Source organism: Esox lucius, chromosome 19, assembly GCF_011004845.1.
Source record: "Esox lucius isolate fEsoLuc1 chromosome 19, fEsoLuc1.pri, whole genome shotgun sequence".
Classification (NCBI taxonomy): Eukaryota; Metazoa; Chordata; class Actinopteri; order Esociformes; family Esocidae; genus Esox; species Esox lucius.
The window spans coordinates 2,363,084-2,381,818 of record NC_047587.1 but is presented as its reverse complement, the minus strand read 5'-3'; the positions used below and the strand labels follow the sequence as shown (position 1 = coordinate 2,381,818).

Genomic DNA, 18,735 nt, shown 5'->3' with positions numbered 1-18,735 from the left:
AGTCTGAATTAAGGTTTTAAAATGGTTTGTAACAACAACTTGATTGCATTTTGACATCTCTCAGAAAGGATATTATGGTAAAATGTCATATGACATTCACACTCCAGGGCCTGTCTTCATGAAGTTCTTGTGAAATGTTCTCAGAGTAACGTCTCTGTATGAAGGCGGACGTATTACCTACTAGAATAAAGCCATCCAGCGTTCAACATTGACGTTAGTGATTCGTCGATTGCAAACGAACAGCTCTTTTTGGTGAACGCTAGGAACCAAATCGCTTAATTTAAAAAGGTTAAAATGTATACAATAAAGACAACAGCAGTCAATCTAATAATTGGAACAGGTAAGATGGGAACTATATTAACTATATTTCACGCTTTGACATTATAGATAATATATAATAGTCTATATTATATTATAGGCCAATAATATAATATTGACATCTTTTTCGCATTTACATTCGACATTTTTGTAGCTTTATATTTTTTACAAGGATTTAAAAACAATAGCACATTCGTGAGCCAAAAGAGCCGAGACTTTCAGGTTAACGGAGCCAGAAGAGCCATCTTAACAAAAAGAATTGGAATGCCCATCACTAGCTTCCATCAGCCGTCAACTGTTTATGAATGTCTGCTTTGTTATGAGGAATACAGGGTAAGTTACTCCATTCAATGTAATACATTTAAAACAATCACAAAAACAGAGGGAAACGTGTTACTACTGAAGAACTTATACCAGTCAATGTATTTATCCTACATGCATTGTTTTACAAAGGGTGGGATATAACCTGCGCTGTCTACAAACACATTTCAAATGTGAAGGGTTCCAGCACATCCATTCTCATTTGAAACCTTATGACATTCTCCCTTAAAACATTTTTGACCTTGAATTGTTTGAATCCATCCTAATTCTGAGCTTTGCCTTTACCTTGCTGTATGTTGTTATGACATTTTCATAAAAGCATCATGCTGAGCTCCATTACAATGCTGAAAAATAAAATCCCCACCTATTTGGGGCTGCTGTACTGAAGTCAGTTGTTCCACTTTGTGTATTTTGAAAGGATCTCTGCAGGCAACTCACAGCAAATGGAATTCAGACGTCACCTGGTGGCCATATGAAGAACTTCAGCTCCTTTGTGCTTCAATTTCTATTCAATGTGGGATAACATATTTCTTGAAATATAATGATCGTCTCTAAATTTGACAGACATCTGACGTTGGTTTCCCGTCACCAATTGGACAATGAATTATTCCAGTGAAGCCGTTGAATTGGTTCGAATCCAATAACTATTCCTCTCATTTCCGATTGGACGGCAGATGACCACGTGATTTCCCCCAGGAAGAATAGTTTAGATTCTGGGTGTCAAACGGTGTCAAAAGCAGTTTTTTCGAATGTTGATCAATGCCCGATGTTAGCAGTATAGTATTTGTAAATCTTACATGAGATATTCCAGGGAAAGTCTAAAGAGCTAGTATTGGTGCAACCGTCATGGAGTTTGACGTGTCCGAGAATGGCACCTTCCTTCCGAACGTCTTACCGGTATCGCTTCTCGGCCTTTTGGCTAAGATCAAGTGTAGTATCTGTTCTTATCAGTTTAATATCTGATACGTCCCCTATCTGGGGACCATATATTAAATTGATTTTTGGAATAGGGAGATGGAATAGGGGCTTGCTCCGTCCACTCCACGCATCGACCTGGTATTGCAGTACCTCCAGGAACGGTGCACCCCCCTTTCTTTGTACAAAAAGTAATATTTGTGATGATTTCAGAAGATATTAGCTTAGCTTGGACGTTGCGATAATTTTCTTTTATTTATACATGGAGAACTTAAGACCGAGGTCCTATTTAATGTAGTGCTCTGTATGACCACAAATAAAATCATGAGATTTTAAAACATATATAAAACACAATAAACAAAAGTACAGAAGTGAAACGGTGAGTTGCTTGTCTGTGTCTCAATTCGAACATAAAATGTTATTTCTTGTAGTTATGGATATCCAAATAATGTTTACCATCTGCATGCGCCTGCACATACTAAGTCAATTTAATTACCTTGGGCACTTGTGTGGGGTTAATCAACTTTATATAGTTCGCACAGACAACTTCTTTCGCTTACGGCCATACCAGCCTGAACACGCCCGATCTCGTCCGATCTCGGAAGCTAAGCAGGGTCGGGCCTGGTTAGTACTTGGATGGGAGACCGCCTGGGAATACCAGGTGCTGTAAGCTTTTTCACCAGCAGGGTGTGCTCTTCTATCCTTCTATTATCAGGCAGCAACTGACTTATACAACAACGTTCTTTCAGTTTCTTTCCAACCTTTTGGGATGTTTTAGTCGATGACCTTCTGGCTGTTATTACTCACTTTGAAAACCAAGACAAACTAATGGACAGTTGTGTCTCTTTTATTTAAGAAAAATACTACATTTAGTTTGGTTCAGTTTTAACACTTCATTTGGACATTCTTTTGATCCATTCCTCATATTAATCAGACCGATTTTTTTAATAAATTGGACGCTGTGGGGTCAGAGATCAAGTGGTCGTTCATCATTCATATAGGTTTGAACACACAGAGGGAAAGTCAAACCGACGGTCGCGGAGGGTCTCTCACACCGCAGTGGGTCATTCTCCAGTGATTTGGTTCTCTTGTTAACAGTGCTCCTAGGTACATTTTTTGTATAAAATCATCTATATATAATCTATATTACCATAAAATGTAACCAACTGTATTCGTTAGCTGCTCACATTTTGATGTAAATGTGTGTCATTCAACACTGATTCTTCTCATTTTCTCTTTGAGGACAGATAACCACGTCACTATGGAGGGAAGACCTTGTGACTTTGGAACCTGCAAATATTTACGTTGCTACAGTCCAGGGTGGTTATTCCCGATCAGCTCAACACCGAGGCGGGTTGTTTGCCCTTTTGAAGTGCCACAATTGTGGTGCATCTTATCATAGAATGCAAGGAGGTCCAGGGTCTTGTCTTTTAGGGCTGCCCGGCTCAGCGTTTGACTTATGCTGATGCAGCTGGTGGGGTTGGGGACTCTTCATCGGTGAGATTTTGGCGGATGTGGAGCCTTCTGCTCAATCTTTGGAGGGGTTTGATCTGCCGGTCTTAGAGGGAGTGGAGCTGTCGTCTGGGATCTGGGCTGAAGAGATGCTGAGCAGGCTGCCTCTAGGAGGAAGAGACCTCTTTCTGCAGGGGAGGTGTTGGTGTCCTCTGCATCCGAGAGGGCCGGTCCCGGTGTGGTTTATACTCACAATCTACTTCATCCAAATATTCTAGGGATTGACTCGTTCAACTCTGAGTGGTTTACGGGAATTGCTTCTCTGCATTTTGGCTAAGGTCAAGATCCACGTTAGTTTATCTCGTCTTCTCGTTCTTTTTTTCTAGGGCCATGGTGTCATCATCCTCTTCCCAGTCAGCGATATCTGGGCTCAAAACACCGAACACATGATGGAGAGTTTTACTTGGGAAGGATGTGTTTTTTGATTTACTTAAATGAAGTTATGCGCTATAGAGGAGGTGGTGCGCAAGCTGGAGGAAGAGAGGGGACCATGAGATGCTGAGGATAGTGCAAAAGAGACGCCACTACTGTCATCATGCGAGTTGAGTGGAGCCCTGGATGAGAGTTTGAGCGACCTGGTTGAAAAGATTACGGTAGCCCCCTCACCCCTACTGGAGCCTGCGGCTTGGACCGTCGTGGGAGAGAGGAGAAAAGCTACGGTGAAGAGGAAGCTGAGAAGTCTCGTCTCCAGTCCTTCACAGGCAGACGTGGGGGAGCTTCCACAGGGAGACAATCGTTACTCTATTTTGGCTTTGTCGCAAACAGAGGAGAGGAGAGATGTAGATTTGCACGGTTTTGACGACACCTTTGCTCCGCTTTCCTCGTTTGGAGGAGGCGGTGGCCTCCCTCCCAGTGGCGTCCCTGCTACGACGCCGAGTGAGGGAGGAAAGTCTGAGGGGAGCTGTGTTTTTCCAACTCCGACATCGATTTGTGAGGACAGTCCTCCCCCAAGAGTTCACCGTTTCCCGGACAGTTTTTCAAATGAGATACACTACTTAAAGTGAGTTATTTTTGGGTCATAGACAGCTGTCTGTTTCTTTCTCCTTTCCCATGACCTGCTTTCTCAGTGTGCCTGCTGCAAGAGGTGCATCTAAAAGATCAACAGGACGTGGAGCGTTTCACCAGAGAATGAGTTCAGGGGGATTCAAGGTGGAGTGTCGGTGGGCTACATTCATCCGGGGTTGGTATTTTGTGTGGGAACAAGGATTTAAAGATAGTAGGAAGTTTCTCTGCAGTTCAGGGGAGGGTTTTAATAGCAGATATTGATTGAAGTGTCTCAGAATAATAAATGTTTATGCACCTCCAACACCCAAGGACAGACGGGTATTGCTAAATGGTTTGGACACAATATTTATGACAAACAGGCAGGTGTTTATGGGAGGTGATTTTAATGTCTCCTATGACCGGGGTGATCTGGGAGGACACTTCCTTAAAAGCCTTATAGACAAGTATAATATGGCTGATGCCTACATAGACAAGTATAATATGGCTGATGCCTACATAGACAAGTATAATATGGCTGATGCCTACATAGACAAGTATAATATGGCTGATGCCTACATAGACAAGTATAATATGGCTGATGCCTACATAGACAAGTATAATATGGCTGATGCCTACATAGACAAGTATAATATGGCTGATGCCTACATAGACAAGTATAATATGGCTGATGCCTACAGATGTATGTGGGTGATCCAGGGTTCACATGGGGCAGGGGTGGGCAATTCATTTTTACAAGGGGCCACATGAGAAACCTGAATTGTGTCAGAGGGCCACACCAACGATAACTTTAACTTAATTCTGCTCAACTTTCTTCCATTGTAAAATGCACTAAATTATAAACAATAACTAGTAATGTTTTCCACCTCATTTTACCTCTTCAGTGAGAATAATCCAGTCTGTTCTGGGCTTGAACAAGGGCATTGAAATCTGGCTGAATGTCTGAGGTGGCTATGCGAAGGACAGCTGAGAGGTGGTCATCAGTGATAGAGGATCTGTGTTTGGATTTGTTGAACTTCATCACTGAGAATGTCTGTTCAGATACATAGGTAGATCCAAAGAGGACTAGAATCCTCTGAGCATGCCTCCTCAGGTGTGGAAAGTTCTCCTCTTTGAGAGAGGAGTAAAAGTCCAGCAGTGAGACTGACCTGAAGTGCTCTGCCAGAAGTGTGTCAGACTGCAGGTCAATGAGTTCCATCTGAACATCACTTGGTGCATTATCCACACTGCAGTTGAAGGGAGAAGAAACCATGTGCATTTCACTCTCAAGAGTTTTGAAATCGCCTCGAAACCTCTGCATGCAGTGCTTCTAACATGGTTGAGTACTTGTGGAGGTGATCGGCTGATCATTTGGCTTCCTTTAGTGTTGGCAAGTGGGTCAGTATGTTGTCCATCACTTGGCTTGAGATAAGCTGCAACTTTCTCATGAAAGCCTTCACTGCACTGTACATCTCGTGCACAAAAAGGCCCTTGCACTGCAGTTTGACATTTAGTTCGTTCATTAGTACAGTCACATCCACAGCGAATCCGAGGTCTGCCACCCAGTCTTTATCTGAAAGCTCTGGGATGTTATGTCCTTTCTTATCACAGAAATCCTGAATCTGGTCTCTTAGGTCCCAGACACTTTTCAGTACTTTGCCAAGGCTGAGCCTCCAAAAATGCAACAAATTGTCTGTGATTTAATGCTCCCGCTCGGATGAAGTTAAGTGTTTTAGTTACAGCATCAACAACATGGTTAATTTTTAACACTGTCTTACATAACACTTCCTGATGTATAATACAATGCAAAAATGTCCATTTCTGCAAAGCGTTCATTTCTGTCACTTTATCCTGCATTCTCTTTAAAAGTCAACATTTTTCCCAGTCAGATTTGGAAAACCGTCTGTTGTCACACCTGCCAGCTTGTCCCATTTCAGTCCTAACATGTCCAAACATGCATTTACCTCTGTGAACAAGTCATTACCAGTGGTTGTCCTTTTCATTGACTGCATGGCTGCCAACTCCTCCGTGATTTGAAAGTCTGCAGTTATCCCACGTAAGAAGATGAGTAGCTGGGCAGTGTCACGAATGAAACACATTCCCTCTGTTCTATCACATGTCCTGGGCTTGACACAAGTCACATGTTGTCCTCCCCCATCTGATTAACTTTCTCAACCCTTGAGGGGGACCTTAAGCATCTGGACAAACAACAGAGACACTAAAGGGTTATACAGATGGGCAGATTTACGATTAACCCTACAATCTGCTGGTGCCGGTCAAGGATGCCCCCCTAGGACAAATACCAAATCCCTCTTAGCATCTCTAACTAGTAACTCATTCATTCTCACATCCAAACAATGGGACTCAGTCCTTTAAACAGTAAGAATGCATCAGGTTTCAGAATTTCCACAACACACATCAGCGCAACAGAGTCCAATAAGCACACCTTAATAAACTCTCCATCAGAAAACGCCTTACTTTTTCTGGCGATTTTGTGAGAAATGACATAACATGTCCTGACGGCTGCATCTCTGGGGGTGTGAAGTTTCGTTAAAAAGTCCTTGTTGGGTTTGCAGTTTTGCTAGCAACGCATCAGACTCCAGCGCACGCTCTTCATCAGACAGATTTCTGTATTTATCCTCATGCTTGGTCGTGTAATGGCAATTCAAATTATAAACCTTTAACACAGCGACCTGTGTAACACAGATGAAGCACATGGCTTTACCTTCAATTTCTGTAAAGAAATACTTGGCAGTCCATGTCTTGTTGAAAACATGGCATTCGTTTTCTTAGCGTGAGCCGACATCTTCAGGGTAACCTGGCTAGCGTCACTTGTCGCTGTTCACCTTCACTCACAGCTCACGCACGCATATACGTTCAAACGTCCATTCATAAGTAATATAAACGTAACGCTTTTCAAAATAAAATTTCAAAATAAAACCAAAATAAAACACAACACAGATATTTGTTGAATTTATGTTGTAATTTATTAAGGATGCACCAAAATGAAAATTCATGGCCGAAACCAAAAACCAAAAATGAGGAAACCAAGGCCGAAAATGTTTCGGTGCATCCCTATAATTTATGATTGGCCTCACGCGGGCCGGACAGGGACGTACAACGGGCCGGATGTGGCCCGCGGGCCGTAGTTTGCCCAGGTCTAACATGGGGTAACAGCAGGTGCGCGAGAAGCCGTCTGGATTATGTTTTTGTCCCACAGGTCCTGAGGGTGTCCCCAGCACAAGTAAACCCTGTTTTTTATTCTGATCACGACTGAATTTCAGTCTCTGTAGAATGAAACGCTATTGCTGTTATGAAAGGTGAGAAAGGACCCAAAAGCGAAATGCAATAATGCAATGTCTTTCATAATGAAAGAGAAATAGTCCAGATGAACAGAAAATCCTTTTCTTGAAGTTATCAACAGAAACTGCCATCAATACGGGCATTAGACAAACTAAAAATCTCTTCTAGTAACAGAGGCAGAGCACAGCAGAAAGACCAGGCCTGGCGGCGTCAAGTCTCGGATCCCATAGAGAGGATACGGTTTACAGCTGGCGGAGAAAATGTTCAGGCAGGTCGTCGGCAGCAGGCAAACTGGACAGAGTGTAGAGTAAGCAGCAATTCAGCAAATACAGAGTGGTATATCTACAGACCAGATCCAGGCAGGACTCAGACAAGACGGGAACATAAGGTAGGAGAGAAAACCTCTGGAATGGGTAACTCATGGAATAATTTGGCAAAGAAGCAGGGAAAAGGGGAAGCTAGAAGTAGCCAACACAATCAGAGGGAAGGGAGAACAGGTGTGGGAGAATTAGTGCGATCGCTGGTTGCAACTAGAAACAGCTGAGGGTGAGTAAAAGGTGAGTGTGGTTGTGTGTGTGTGTGGTTGTGTGTGTGTGTGTGCGCGCAATGGTGAGAGTGCGTGTGTGTGTAAGTGCGAGTGTGGCCAGAAGAGGGAGAAAGAGAAGGATACCAGAGTCATGACAATTGCTTTTGGGAAAGGGTATTGGAAGATTACTAATGACATCCTTCACGACAAAGCCTTTGAGAGGAGCTTCATTAAATCTTTCCAAGGTTGTTTATCGATGAAAGGTTTCTACACTTCGGCCATTGAATGGTAGGAGAGTACAAAATGTAGAATTAGGTATTTCATCCAAAATTATTGTAGAGATAAGATGTGTAAAAAACACAGAGACTTTTACCAACTGCAGAAAAAATTTGAGGATCTGTACATCCAAAGTCATTCAAATGGCGAAGTCCTAGATGTAGACAAGCTTTGTATTTTTAAGAAAAAACAACTCTTGTTTGAAAGGAAAGCACACGGCTACATGTTCAAAATACAGCATGAAATTTGGGATGAAGACGAAAAGTGCTCTGCTTATTTCTTCAAACAAATTAAATCGCGCAACAGAAGCAGGACTATTTCTGCACTCTGTGGTGTTGATGGGGACACAGTTGGGGGACACAGAATGCTTGAGGTGGCAACATATCACTTTTCTCAGCTCTTCCAGAAAAAGGTAGTTGATTATGAAAAAGGAAGTACATTTTTAGATTGTAAGGAAGCTCGAATACCTTTAGACATCAGGGATGATTTGGATGAGGACTTGAAAGAAGCAGAACTTTTTTCTGCCTTAAAGACCATGAAGGATAACAAGGTGCCAGGAGTGGACGGGCTCTCCAAATAATTTTATATTGTCTTCTGGGAACAAATTGGAGAGCATTAGCTAGAAGTCTTTAGAGCCATTTTCCTTTCCAAGTGCCTGGTGGGGTCGATGTCGGAGGGGGTCATCTCCTTACTCTATAAAAAAGGTGATCCAAAGTTATTAACTAACTGGAGGCCCCTGACAATGCTAACTGTAGATTATAAAATCTTAGCTAAAGTCCTAACTAACCGTCTGTCTTCCGCCATGCCCTACATTGTTGGTTTAGACCAAACATGTGGTGTGGGGGGAAGAAAATGTAATTGGAATTTACAATTGCACAGGGATATCCTGGCGTACGTAGAGGAGAGGAATCTGTCAGCGATTATTGTAAATGTGGACCAAGAGAAAGCCTTTGACATGGTAAACCACGATTTTATGTTTAGAACTCTGAATAACTTTGGTTTTGGAGAAAATTGTATTAAATGGCTAAACATTCTTTACACAGGGGTTGGGAGTAGGGTAAATGTTAATGGTCATTTAGGAAACTTGGTGAAGCATTCTCGAGGACTTAGGCAAGGGGACCCTCTCTCTGCTCTCCTTTATGTCTTGTATATTGAACCTTTGGCTTGTGCGATTAGGAAAAACCAAGAGATCAGAGGTCTCAGGTTGCCCGGAGGGGAAACCTTGAAAATCTCACAGTATGCTGACGACATGGCCTTATATTTGTTAGATGACCAGAGTTTGAGAGACTCAATTAAAGTTATGGATGATTTCTCTGTTGCTTCTGGGTCTAAAATCAATAAGAATAAAACTGAAATCAAATTGGTAGGTCGGTGGAAATGGAGAACGGATCGGTTGTGTGGGTTGACGGTGTGCAGGGGACCGATGGTAGTGCTTGGGGTGTCATTTGGGAATGAAATGAATGATGATTTGGCTAATTGGATAGTTAAAATAAAGGCGGTAAATAGAAGGTTGGGACTGTGGAAAGTCAGGAGTTTATCCTTTAGTGGCAAGGTATTAGTGCTGAAGGCAGACATTCTGCCCTCTTTGCTCCACCTTGCTTATGTCTTTCCAATACCAGTGGGTTTAAGGAAAATGTTCACACGGGCAATGTTTAATTTCTTCTGGGGAGGATACGAGTACGTTCGCAGGGATTGGATGTATCAGACTATTGAAGCTGGTGGGAGGGATTTCACTCATTCTCACCTCAATGGGCCTATACAAATGTGAAATATTACTCAAATTGTGGCTCTCTGCACCTTTAAGATTCCTAGTGAAGTGGGACAATAGCAAGCCAAAAGCACAGTCTGTCCCCCTGCATTTTAAGAAAATAGTTCAATGGGCAAGTAAAACACCTGTCTGCAAACAAAATGTTGTATAGTAACCTGATTGAAAGCATTCGTCCTACAGACATTATATGTATATCTTCTTCCATTTGGTTGTGTGTGCAAATGAAAGGCTTGGATAACAGACTTAAAGATTTTAATTGGCTTGTTCTACGCAAACGTCTTCCAGTAATTGCTACATTATACAATCATAATTTGACACTGAATACTTTTTGCCCCAGGAATAATTGTTTGGGCATAGAAACAATTCCCCATGTGTTGTGGGAATGTTCATATGCTACATTGATCTGGTAAATGTTAAAAATGTACTTTGATATTTTAAAGAATATGGATTATGAAAAGATAATTGAACTACAATTGAAAAATGTGGAAAAGGCACAGATGTTGAAAATAGTGACTCTTATCTCTCTCATCAAAACCAAACTTTGGGAAGCTAGATGTAGTGTGGTCAATGACACACTCAAGTGGTCATCAACAGGTTTAGCTAATTGTATAAAACAAGAAATTCAGAAGAAAATGCATTGTGAAATTAATAAGTGGGGTATTGAGTCTGTGAAGAACAGATGGAAAGGGATATATCCTTCATTGTAAATGGCTGTCAAAACGGAGTGGACAAGTTTCACGATGTGTCCTTCTACACAGTAACAAGACTGGAGGGAGTGAGAGGTCTCTGTAGGACTAATGCTTAATCTCCAGCCCTCAGGGATTTCCATGTGGAGTCCATGTGCAGGTGCAACCAGCGAGTGCTGACTGTACATATGTACAACCCATGGGTCTCCCAGACCCGGTGCAGATTTCTGGGAGAGCGTCGGGGGGCAATGATAAATGTGGATAAAACGGAGGTTATGTAAGTGGGGCAGGTGGGGTGCAGTCACAGTTTTAAGCAGACTGATGTGTATATTAAGGCACTTGTGTGTATGTTATGAGTGCGCTGGACATGCCGGAGTGGGTGCTGAAGGGGTTGGGCCTGGTCAGTACAGTGGATGGGACACTGCCTGGGAATACCAGGTGCTGTAAGCCTTTTTCACCAGTAGGGTGTGCTCTTTCCATACATTGGAGTTTGGGCGACGGCAGGAAGAAAATTGAGAGAAGCAGACTTTTTTAAATACTCAAGAGATATTTGAGAACGGCAATTATCTTAGTTAGTGAATGTACTCTGCTCAAAAAATGAAGGGAGCACGTAATCATCACACTATAACATCAAGTCAGTTAAACTTTAGGGATAAAAAATGTCCATTTAGGAAGCATAAGCGATTGTGAATCAATGTCACTTGTTCCCCAAAAAGGGAATGGTTTTGCAGGTGTTGGCCACAGACAATTGCTCTCTCATTATCCTTCCTGACTGATTCTTCTCTAATTTAGCATTTTGCTAGTGTCCTTGTCACTACTGGTAGCATGAGGCAGTACCTGCAGCCCCTTCAGGTTGCACAGGTAGTCCAGCTCCTTCAAGATGGCACATCCATGTGTGCCGTCACACAAAGGGGATGGGCCGTTACACAAGGAGAGCTGAAAAGGGCTGTGGAAGGGCATCAACCCAGCAACAGGACCGGTATCTGCTACTTTGTGCGAGGAGGAACAGGAGCACTGCCAGAGCCCTACAAAATGACCTCCAGCGGGCTACTGGTGAGCATATTTCTGACCAAACTGCCACAAACAGACTCCATGAGGGTGGTATGAGACCCCGACGTCCTCTAGTGGGACCACAGCCCAGCACTGTGCAGCACAATTGGCCAGAGAACACTAGAATTGGCAGGTCTGCCATTGGCACTGATGAGAGCAGGTTAACACAGAGCACATGTGACAGACCTGAAAGAGTCTGTAGACACTTGGGTTCCTCCTGGTACAGGACAATGCCCGGCCTAATGAGGCCAGAGTGTGTAGGCAGTTCCTGGATGACGAAGGCATTGATGCCATTTGAGATCTAATTGAGAACCTCTGGGACATTATGGATTGGTGCATCCAAAACCGCCAAGTAGCGCCACAGACTGTCCAGGAGCTCACGGTTGCCCTGATCCAGATCTGGGAGGAGATCCCACAGGATATCATTGGTCGTCTCATCAGGTGCATGCCCAGACATTGTTGGGAGTACATACAGGCACATGGGGGCCACAAACACTACTGAGTCACATTATGAGTTGCCATGATGAAATTCACGCAAGTTGGAAAAGCCTGTGATTTCAATGGTTTACTTTGATTTTCAGTGTGAGTTTGAATCCAGTCCTCAATATGTTGGTGATTTAGGTTTCCATTGACTGTTGTTATGTCATTTAGTTCTCAACGAATTACACAATGTACAATAAACATTTTTTATTTTAATAATTTAGTTCATTGAGACCTGATGTGTGATTTAAGTGTTCCCTTAATTATTTTGAGCCAAGTATAATGCTAATTCAGAATACAATTTGTAAAAGCTCTTAAAAAAGGGAAAATGCCATTTCCATAGACACATAGTAACCCTGGTAAATGGATGCAACTGGAAGATAGTACCCACATACGCCCATGAAACATTTTGTAGATCAGGCCATATAATGATGACTTACTCTCTAACCTTACATTTTCCATTTATTTACAATTTGTGCAAAACTATCATCATTGGGGAACTGTGAAGCCCTTCTACACCTTCAAACATGTCATAAGGATTCATACAACTTTGTTCATATCATTATTTTCTGTTATTTAGTCCTTTTTGTTATTATTGCTCTTATTTTTGAGTCTTCTGATGACATTTCTTCAAACAGAAAAAAAATCCAATCAGAAAACGGTTAATACCAAATAGAAAAAATATCAGAATAATCAGAATCTTTCTTGGGTTGTCTTTAGGCAGCTCTGCTAGAACTAAGCCAGAAACCATCTGCCATTGAACTGTAATTGACAAGCATTTTCGACATTATTTTAGGGGCATGGCCATTTGGCCTTCGATGTCACAAAATGTTTAGGGCACAAAGGCCACTGAGTGAAATAAGAGGATTTGGAGCTAACAAATAAACAACTTGAATTGCTAATGAGAAAAAAAACATGCATGACAAAAAACATACATTATTCACTTTTAATATCATAATTTAATATTAACTGATTAGAACTGATATGTTTGAATCTGTTTTATATCTATTATATCTACTTCAAAATTTTTAAAGATTCTGGAATCTGTTTCATTTTAGAAATTTTAGTTGGGAGCATTCACATGACGACAACATCAGGTAACATTTTGACAGTTAAGTAACGTTAAGGCTAGCTAGCCAGAAGGATGACATTACCTCAGTTACCCAAAAGTAAATCGCTAAGTATAGCCTACTTGAACATCACAATCAGCTGCGCAAAAGAGTACGGCCAAAATAAACAAAAAAAGGAAAATGTTTGCTTTATCTGGCAACACTTTGTGGTATGCACCGCTATCAATCGATAACTACCTAACTTGCTTACTTGCATGTAGTCCGGTCTTGTGGTTGTTCTCAGTTGCGAACAACAAACAAACTTACGAATAAACTGCTGACCGCAAGATTTTGAGAGTAGCAGGGACACAAAGGCAATGGTGGCCGTAGGGCGTACAATGATTTTCGGGGCATCACGGCAACGACCTCCTTCGTGAAATTCCTACGCAGCACTGTTCCTTATTCACCAATGACTCTAGAATTTTTGCCAAACAGTCAACAGATGATGGGCCGATAATTATCCAATTCACAACCATCACCTCCCTGTTTTCCAAGCTTCAGGAATCCTCTATGACTGGTGTTAGATAGAAGATGTCACTGTACTAGCAATGACAGGAGTGGCCCACTTCAGTAAATATGGATCCAGATTGTCAGATCCTATCGATTTCTTACAATCTATTGCAGATAATGTAAATAAGACCTCACTTTCTGTGAATTTTTGGAAATTTAAAACTGGGTTTTTGTTTCTCTCTTCCCCAGAGGGCCGAGGGGCTGAGGAAATATACTGGTCAGGATTATATTGCCATTTTTTCTTTCAAAAAGAAAACCAGCATAGATAAAGAGCTTATTAATCAAGGTTCTTAGTGAAGTGAGACAATTGCAAGTCAATCCCCCCGCATTTTAAGGAAATAATTCAACGGGCAAGTAAATCCCCTGTCTGCAAATAAAAGGATAAGGGACTTGATTACAAAATGCTGGTTGAAAATATTCTGTGATGTCTACTCCTCGTGGCACCGCAGCTCCTCTTCCTCTCCGGCGCTCCAGCTCGTCGGTGTACTAACCACTCCCCGAGGACGCACCTGTTTTCACTTAGTCATTAGTTCAGTGTACACACACCTAAAGGATTATTAGGAACACCATACTAATATTGTGTTTGACCCCCTTTCGCCTTCAGAACTGCCTTAATTCTACGTGGCATTGATTCAACAAGGTGCTGAAAGCATTCTTTAGAAATGTTGGCCCATATTGATAGGATAGTATCTTGCAGTTGATGGAGATTTGTGGGATGCACATCCAGGGCATGAAGCTCCCGTTCCACCACATCCCAAAGATGCTCTATTGGGTTGAGATCTGGTGACTGTGGGGGCCATTTCAGTACAGTGAACTCATTGTCATGTTCAAGAAACCAATTTGAAATGATTCGAGCTTTGTGACATGGTGCATTATCCTGCTGGAAGTAGCCATCAGAGGATGGGTACATGGTGGTCATAAAGGGATGGACATGGTCAGAAACAATGCTCAAGTAGGCCGTGGCATTTAAACGATGCCCAATTGGCACTAAGTGGCCTAAAGTGTGCCAAGAAAACATCCCCCACACCATTACACCACCCCCACCAGCCTGCACAGTGGTAACAAGGCATGATGGATCCATGTTCTCATTCTGTTTATGCCAAATTCTGACTCTATCATCTGAATGTCTCAACAGATATCGAGACTCATCAAACCAGGCAACATTCTTCCAGTCTTCAACTGTCCAATTTTGGTGCAAATTGTAGCCTCTTTTTCCTATTTGTAGTGGAGATGAGTGGTACCCGGTGGGGTCTTCTGCTGTTGTAGCCCATCCGCCTCAAGGTTGTGCATGTTGTGGCTTCACAAATGCTTTGCTGCATACCTCGGTTGTAACGAGTGGTTATTTCAGTCAAAGTTGCTCTTCTATCAGCTTGAATCAGTTGGCCCATTCTCCTCTGACCTCTAGCATCAACAAAGCATTTTTGCCCATAGGACTGCCGCACACTGGATGTTTTTCCCTTTTCACACCATCCTTTGTAAACCCTAGAAATGGTTGTGCGTGAAAATCCCAGTAACTGAGCAGATTGTGAAATACTCAGACCGGCCCGTCTGGCACCAACAACCATGCCACGCTCAAAATTGCTTAAATCACCTTTCTTTCCCATTCTGACATTCAGTTTGGAGTTCAGGAGATTGTCTTGACCAGGACCACACCCCTAAATGCATTGAAGCAACTGCCATGTGATTGGTTGATTAGATAATTGCATTCATGAGAAATTGAACAGGTGTTCCTAATAATCCTTTAGATGAGTGTATATTGGTTCTGTTAGTCACAGTTCATCACAGATTATTGTTTGCTTGTCATTACGTGAGGTGTGTTTTTCATAGATAAAGATGGGAACCGTTTCTGCTCGTGTTTTTTCTCCTTTTTTTCTTAATTTTTACGCACACATTACACTCACACTGTCACAGAATAATCTGTCACCTACGAGGTCATTTTATATTTTTCCCTTTTGCTTACCTTTGATCCCTTTTTCTTTTTGCCTTTTTCTTTTTCTGCACTTATCTCTGTGTCCCGGAGGGTGCATGGTCGATTGGTGATCACCACTCCTGATCACCACTCCTGATCACCACTCCTGATCACCACTCCTGATCACCACTCCTGATCACCACTCCTGCCACAGGCCATCCGGGCATCGGTCGGACCCTTGAGGTGCTCAGGGCGAAGTTTTGGTGGCCCTGGAATGGGGAGGACTGTGCGCACACGGAGCAGGACATGACAGCGCCGCACAGTCCTCCCCATTCCTGGGCCACCATTACTTCACATGGAACAAAACGATTACTTCACATGGAACAAAACGATTGGTTTCCAACGCTCACCAAAAAGAGCCGTTCAAAAAGAGCTGTTTGTTTGCAAATGACCCGTCACTAGTAAACTGAGGTCCTAGAGGTGAAACATTAATTTACTTAAAAATTGGTTGTTTTGTTTTACATACATTTTGTAGTTAAGTATCAAGTACCCTTAAAGTAATATGTAACATCTGTATTATCTACTAATTTCAAGTTTTCCAACACTTTTCTACGGTTCATCAACTTCATATAGTTTCAGACAGTCTTCTGCTCATGGCCATGCCAGCCGGAATACGACCGCTCTCAGATGCTTAGTCAGGACAGGCCTTGTTTGTACTTGAATGGGAGTCCGTCTGGGGATATCAGGTGCTATAAGGTTTTTTAATCAGCTAGGGGGTGTGCTTCTCTGTCTGCTGGTTTGAGGTGCTGATGGAGAGATATCCTGCAAATCTGTCATTCATCTTTTCCGACACTTGCTGGTATTTGTGTAAAACAGTAAACAACCTGAAGACAGTAGACAGCCAAGTGGCAAGACACTGTTTAAAAGAAAACGATCTGTTCTCATCAGTAACTCTTTATTTGTGAAATTTATAAACACACACTCAGGTACATGGGGTTGTTTGTTTGTTTGTCCCAACATAAGATATTCTTGCATTCGCAGGGTCAAACTACAGTTTACATGCTGGCTTATCAAAGATTAATTAACACACATAATTATGTCTTAGTGACAACGTTTTGGCAGTGTAAAACGTTTTTTGTGAAAGTAATGCTCCATGGAGTTCAATTAAACATGTTTATTTATTCTAATTCTGTGGATTAGCCATCTGTTATCTTTTGATGTATGTAATGTTACATGCTATCAATAATTTTTTATTTGTAATTAATTTAGGAAAATTTGTATATTTTATTGTTCACTTTGACTTTATGGATTTTTTGTGATCAGAGACAATCTCCTAATTACATTTTGATTTAATGTTGTGACACAATAAAATGTGGAAATGTCTACAATGTGGTGAAAATGTTTGTGAGCCACTGTATCTGCCTGTACTTTTGAGTAATGATGTTTATTTCCTCCTACACTTTTTTCGGGGAACACCAACTTCATAGCGTGTAAGGAAAATTGTTCTTTCTAATTGCGGCCATACCAACCTTTCACTCTAAGAAAGTGAGCCACTCAGCGGTGAAAAAAACCTTTGTAGAATAAGAGAAAACAAACATGGGTGTGTTCCAATTGGCACTCTTTTCCCTTTACCCTGTGGTCCCGTACCTAAAGGGTGAAAGACGAGTTTGTGTTTCTGAACCACAAACACAGCTGGTATTACTTAGTGAAATATTCTCCAATTACAGAGAGAGGGAGAGAGAGAGAGAGAGAGACAGGAAACTGGAGAAAGAGAGAGAGAGAGGAAGGCAAAAGAGCTGTTTCATTCTCTTCATCTGCTTTCAATGAGGTGGTTCCATAAGCAGTGGTTTGTGTTTGAGTAAGTCTTTGCAGCATGACAGTAGGCTGTGTTGAGGTTTTCAAGTGTTTTAAGGCCTTGAGTTGATTAACTAGCATTTGTCCCATCATCCTTGTGATCTAACACCGGGGGGGGGGGGGGGGGGGGGGGGGGGATAGTAATAATCCTGGGATCCAGCCATTTTCTTTATTTAATCCTCTCCTTCTCAGTTTCATTCTAGCTGAGAAGAGCCACAAACTATCAACAAAATATTTGTTAGTAGATAGATAGTTGAAATGTTATTGATCATCAGCAGATAATCTGTAGAGCATTTTCGGGACTCTTGAAATAAAGTGTTACTGTTCCTAGACCACTCTTTGCCCATCTGCCCACCTCTGGCCATTTCTCTCCTGTAGAGGGCGAACTAGACCAAAAAAAACCAGCATGAATCATTCAATGGCTTCCATACCAAAGAAGGGTTGTGGTTTGAGGCTTTCCCCTCAGATTCCGTCTCAGTGAGTCAAAGTTCACAGCCATGATTAAACGGATTTGTTCCGACTAGACCACCAAGACAAACTGGCCGGGATGTGGGAAGGTAAATGGAATGATGGTATTCTGGTGAAATGTTACTGTAAATATGAATGTCTCTCTGTCTGCAGCAGTGATATATATTATACCAAAATGTGTATTTATAGATTCAAAGTTAAATGTAATGTGAGTTTGGTAACTATTTCAAAAGTCCATCTGTAGGTAATTTACTTTCAGTAACATTTAAAATGTCTATCCCTAGTCCTAAACTTTAAAAGACCCCATTCCAACTCTGAACACAAACTTTGATTAACCCCTTGTTTAAACATGAACTTATTAAGCGGTAGCTTATCCCCATATAAATACAACACAGTTATAGAAAACAAAAACACAACACCAAGCCTCCTCCAAATGGTAAAATACTTAGCTTCACTATATGCCACTAAAACCTGCTCATCTCACGTCTACAGCAACAGTATCTCACAAAAGTGAGTACACCCCTCTCATTTTTGTAAATATTTGAGTATATCTTTTCATGTGACAACACTGAAGAAATTACATTTTGCTACAATGAAAAGTAATAAGTGTACAGCTTGTATAACAGTGTACATTTGCTGTCAAAATAACACAACACACAGCCATTAATGTCTAAACCGCTGGCAACAAAAGTGAGTACCCCCCTAAGTGTAAATGTCCAAATTGGGCCCAAAGTGTCAATATTTTGTGT

General features: G+C 41.8%; 2 non-coding genes across 2 annotated transcripts; both read left to right on the top strand.

Moving 5' to 3' along the window:
* Positions 1–1,538: 1,538 nt before the first annotated feature.
* LOC114829646 lies at positions 1,539–1,729 on the top strand. Its single transcript, XR_003777526.1, has one exon. It is a non-coding gene; the product is annotated as a U2 spliceosomal RNA (small nuclear RNA).
* Positions 1,730–2,108: 379 nt separating this feature from the next.
* Positions 2,109–2,227, top strand: LOC114829633. Its single transcript, XR_004574836.1, has one exon. It is a non-coding gene; the product is annotated as a 5S ribosomal RNA (ribosomal RNA).
* Positions 2,228–18,735: the final 16,508 nt, after the last annotated feature.